Source organism: Gavialis gangeticus, unplaced genomic scaffold (genome assembly GCF_001723915.1).
Source record: "Gavialis gangeticus isolate Ggan-Ray unplaced genomic scaffold, GavGan_comp1, whole genome shotgun sequence".
Classification (NCBI taxonomy): domain Eukaryota; kingdom Metazoa; phylum Chordata; order Crocodylia; family Gavialidae; genus Gavialis; species Gavialis gangeticus.
In genome coordinates this window covers 53,203,392-53,208,778 of record NW_017729029.1, presented here as the reverse complement: position 1 = coordinate 53,208,778, position 5,387 = coordinate 53,203,392, and the positions used below count along the sequence as shown (strand labels likewise).

Below are 5,387 nucleotides of genomic sequence, written 5' to 3'. Positions count from 1 at the left end.
AAAAGAAAAAACTAAGGCCTTGCACAAAAATGACTGCTTCATTTATACAGTACCCCTGTGGACTGCAAAAGGATGGAGTTTTGCTATTATAGCTAGGCTTTCCCACCCCAATTACTTGTAAAAAGCCATAATAATAGGAGCACAACAGGATCCTGGTTTAATCCATGTTTCTTGAGAACGAGATGGACAGGATATTCAACTTTAACCAAAATGTTCAAAAAAGGATGGTGGACATGTGAGCATACCTAGCTTCCAAAGTAGCAGCTGAATATCCGGAGGCTCTATGTTTGACAGTTCGGGAACTTTAATTACCAAGGTTAATGCTTAAGCATGTTTATTTTAGGCATCTAGGTTTGACAGTGTTGGCCTCCCCACCATATTCCAAATACCATTCAGCAGAACTACTTCAAATGCCATCAAGAACAGAATTAGATGAGGACTCAAGAGACCTGGATTCTATTCCTTACTCTAAGGCACTTCTCCAATGCTAAGCATTTCACATAGTGATACTGACCTCATCTGTATATAGTGCTGTCCTGCCATCAACCTTTATCCAGTCTGAAAAGCCAAGACTACTGCTTCATCTTGGCCATCCTTATAGAAAATGACTTCTCTCGGCAGCAGCACTGGAGGCTGAGCCCCGTTATCTGAAGATACCAATACATTCTATCTCCGCAAGTAACAAGGATTCCAGTCAACATTACTGGCATTTTTACTGCCAATAAGAGTACTTTTATACTAAATGCAGGATTCACAACAAAAATCCAATCCCCAAATTCAGATCAACGTCAGAAGTTGGAAGGGTTCAGATCATATTATACAGAAATATTTTTCCATTCATAACCACATGTGAACATCATATTTAAATTAAGTGTTTAGCATGTCTCCAACTTCCTCTGAAGTAGCTGATGCAACTCACTGATTGATTGTACAGGGTAAACTCTGCCTTCTTATGTGGTTGGAAGTGATTGGACAACCCATCTCTATACTCAGTTGCCAAACTCAAGCTATTTAAAGCAGCCCCACAGAAGCCTAACTTTTAAGAACTTTTTCTTTGTATCAAGGGATCTTACACCGAGCAAAAACTAGATAAATATTATAGTTCACTTTATTTTTAATATACATAATCTGACTCCATCAGAAGATTTGTACAGTCTTTTGCAAATTCAGAGAACCACTTATCATTCTTCATGCTACAATAACCTTAAAGTGCTTGCTTTATTTTGACTTCCAAAGTCCAAAGCAGTACTCGCAATGATTTTTAGGAAATTGCCACCACTTCACAAAATAACCCAGCTGAAATGAGAGGGGTTTATACAAGCAGCTCAGGTTGAAGCCTGGTGAAAGCAAGGTCAGGGTGAAACCCATCAAATGGCATCATGGAGATGCACTTTGAAGGCAGGTGCAACTCAAAGAATTTAGGACATGCTATAAGAGCAGTGATGTGACAGACTGGTTGGTTTGGATTGTCCATATAAACCAAGATTAAACTATAACCCTATGGGAAGAGGGCTTCATTTGTGAACAGCTGCACTGGCAACAAAAGAGTCATGTTGAGCTAGTTACAATTAGTTCATCATGCAGTGAGGACAGGACAGGCCCAAAACAATCTTGAAGATATGAACATAAATACTGGCTTTCATCTGAGAAAAGGAATACTGGAAAAAGTGTTCTCCCCCACCCCAATAAAAAAAACAAAACAAAAAACCCCCCAGAAAAACTGTTAGGAGTATGTGAACAGTTCTTGTAGATAATCCTCACTTGTGTTTTCACTAAGCTCTCTCTCTTGGAAGGCAATATTTGTAAAGGCCACACTGAGAATGAAACACTCAACTTCAGATAGCAGCTCACCTGCATCATCTTCCTCTGTGGTGTTGATCAAAAAGGGGAAGTCACCACTTCTTCATTATTGCTTTATAGGACACATTTACCCACAGTTGAACATGTTCATCTATAAGTTACTGGGCCTCCAGTAGGAAGGAAAGTTATTACCTTATGTAATTAGACTTTACTAGCATACCAAATTCTTCTCTAGGGTCCTATAGGAAACTAGAAAACTAAGGACGAAGTTACAATTTTGCTCCTTTTTGGTGCACTACAGATGTGCACATGTAGGTAAATCTCAGAAGTGCTCTGAATTATTCTGCCCCTGCAGTGTACACAAGAAGCAGAATGAGTCAAGATTCCATGTTAAATAGGTGCTTAGCAGAGCTGAAGGGCTTGCCAGCAGTCGTGCAAGGAGTGGTTAGACAGACAGGGTGTCACCAGGGCTCTAGTTAGCCCCCACAACCTGGCGTGTTGGCATGGCTCGAGCTCTTAAAATTCTGCGATAAGCTTATGAAAGTACTCATCACCTCTTTCATCTGAATTTAAAAACAAGTGTGTGTGGGGGGGAAGGGTACCATATCCAGAAAAATTAGATACAGTTGCTGGAAGGAGGAAAGCAAAGACCAGCTAGATACTTAGGATGCATGAGGCAAAGTAACATCTTTGAATCAAAAGGAAAAAACCAGGAGATTCAGGCTGACCCGAGGGAACAAGCAGCTAAATGATTAACAGAAATAAAGGTAGCAGCAGCAGCAATCTGCTTTTAGTTCGAGGCCAGAAAGGATTTTGCATTCCTTTCAAACAGCATATATAATCCTTTTATGTAATGCATTCATACCTTTATCTATTTTATTTCAGCATTTTTTAAATAAAACTATAAGCAGCCGAATAGAAAAAAGGTGAAAGCATCTTCATGGAAAAAGGAAGATTAATGCTGGAAGTAAGAGGGCATTTTTTCTTAGGCTTTTTCTCCAGTCCTAGTGACATTTTGTAGGGAACAAATATTGGTCCTAATCTTAATCTTGTGTTTGCCATCCTGGAGCAGTATTACTTTACTCCAAAGCCATACAGTAGCTTCAAGTGAGTCTGCATTTGCTTTCAATTATACACACAACTACATTATTTCATTTTGTTTTTAGTTTTTATAGTCAAAGAAAACCATGAACCCATTACTTCTGTTGGGGAGGGAGGAAGCAGCAGAGGCAGTTTGAAAAGATTACACAGATTGATAACCAGTACGACTTTTCCTTCTTCCAATGATATAAGAGATAAAGACAAGAATGATAAGGAAGCCAAGTGCCACACCCACTGCGATGGGGATAAGAAAGTTCAGGTCAGAATCAGCAAAGCACTCTTCAGCTGTAGAAAGAAAAAAAGGCAAGGGAGAGGAAATTAGTAAAGATTAGTAAAGCAAACCAAGCATTAGACCAAACAAGGAGCACAGAAGTACACATTTTTCTTATATTGCTGTCTCTAGATCTGGTTGTGACCAGTATCTAGCATCCAAAATTCACATCTTCCAAAACCTAGAGAGGAGCTAACATCTGCAGTTACAGGAACTTGCTGTAAACTTCTCTCATCCAATTTCCACCAACACACAAAGATTAGCCTACACCGATTACTCCTTGTTCATCTCTGAGCCAAGGTAGCCTGAACATTTAAGTAATTGGATTACTTACACACAGAAGGTACAATTTGAAGTGAAGACAAGGAATGTTTAGGAAGGGAAAGTATCAGTTATATTTAGCCATCCACATGGCAGCAGCAATGCTTTAAAAACCAGATATGCCTGCATAGCTGAAAGACTGAAAACACTGACAGACATTCCTTTGGCACGTACAGCTTTATTTTTAAATCCATCTGATACAAGAAAAAGTTATCAGTTTCAGAGAACGGTGTAGTACTTGTTGAAATCAACATGTGTTATCATAAAACAACTCTAACGTTATACAGTATTCTGGATGTATAGCGTTGGAATATACACTATTAAAGAGTTAGTACAGTCTGTTTTGGAGCAGACATAGGACTGGGAGCCAGCTCCAATACTAAATACAGGCCTCAGACAAATGAGAGCACCTTTAGAAAAAAAAAGGTTTACCTGCACACCCCATGAAGGCTGAAGGACCAGTACGACTTCACTTTGCTAAAGTCAATGTTTACCAACAGCACTAAAATGCAAGATTCAGTCCGAAGCCTGTTACTGCCTCCTGCTGATATGCATCCTGTATCAATCTTTTGAGTTGAATCTTGCCTTGTTTTTGAGCATTTTGAAGAGCAGGATTAAGTTCTGCTGAAGAACTGATTAAATTGTTCTGAAGAACAACTTTTACTTGGTTTTAGATTTGAAAAGAAAAAGAGCAGTATCACGCACAGACTTAATACCATGAAAAAAAAAAAGAAAAGAAAGAAAGATACCATGGGGGTAAAAAGTAGCAACTATTGCCTTAAAGGCCTGCCTATATGAAGCCAGTCTGTCAATGACTTAACCTTTATCCAATGGATTTACTGTGCTTAATTTAGCTCCGAGGCAGACAGTAACTTGATAGCCAATTACCCCCATCATCCTTTTGAAAGAAAAACTGGAACTTGAAATGCAATTGGATTAGATGCAACAGCTACAAAAAAAATGTGGGCCCCAAAACCAAGTTCATCTGAATTCAGGACAACTTGAAGAAACATGCACCTAAAGTTCAGAAAAAATGAGTATTATTATGAAGCAAGCTATTCCTAAAATGATCAGAACCCATCCTGAAAAGTATTTAAGGAGCCAGTAGATAAAAAACCCCAGCTTTTGTTTTAGTTGCATTACTTTAAAAATAATTGTTAAAAGAAAAAAAACAAACTCTTTTACAAAGAGAAAGTTTCTTATAAAGGATTAATGGACAACACTGACCAATTTGTTACTGCATGGTAGATTTAGATCATTAATATTGACAAGTTAATTTAACACTGAAGAAAGGTGATTTACATGTAGTATTAAAATACCTCCCTCCTTCACAGGAGGGAGAAAAAGTATGCCCATTTAAGCTACAATTAGGAGACGTTAGTTGTTACTGGAAGGGCCCTTGAAGAACTAAAAGATTAAATTAAAACCTAACACACTCAATCCATGCCCTTTCATCCAAGTTTATAAAACTGTCCAAATTATCTTCCAAAAGATAACTAATATTAATCACTAAATATGAAAGAATGAAGCTGCGTAACAAATATTCCCAAGGAAGAGCTTGCACAAAGTTACTGCATATTTAAGCTTTAGAAGAGTAAGGCTTAGATTTTAAAAAAAAGGCAAACAGTTCTATCTGTTTCACATATCTTATAGCCTGGCCCAGAGGTTCTAGCCACATGACTAGGTGATCTTCCCTTTTCCTCTTGATTTGCAGCTTTTGAAGTACACTTTGTTAAGAGACAGTCATAAGGTTAATTAAGCACTAGCCGAAAGATTACAGTATTTTTGTAGGCATTGGCTTTGGTACAAGATTAAAAAAAGAAAGCAAAAGCAAGTTATACTGAAATAATTTCCCTTAGAGGACTAGAGGTACAGAATCTCTAAGCTGCAAAAG

General features: G+C 38.1%; 1 long non-coding RNA gene across 1 annotated transcript in view; it reads right to left on the bottom strand.

Annotated features, from left to right (window-relative positions):
• Positions 1–746, bottom strand: part of LOC109300773 — a 7,053-nt gene extending 6,307 nt beyond the window's left edge. The window contains exon 1 of the long non-coding RNA XR_002098323.1: positions 515–746. This is a non-coding gene — a long non-coding RNA (uncharacterized LOC109300773). The remainder of the gene's footprint in view (positions 1–514) is intronic.
• Positions 747–5,387: the final 4,641 nt, after the last annotated feature.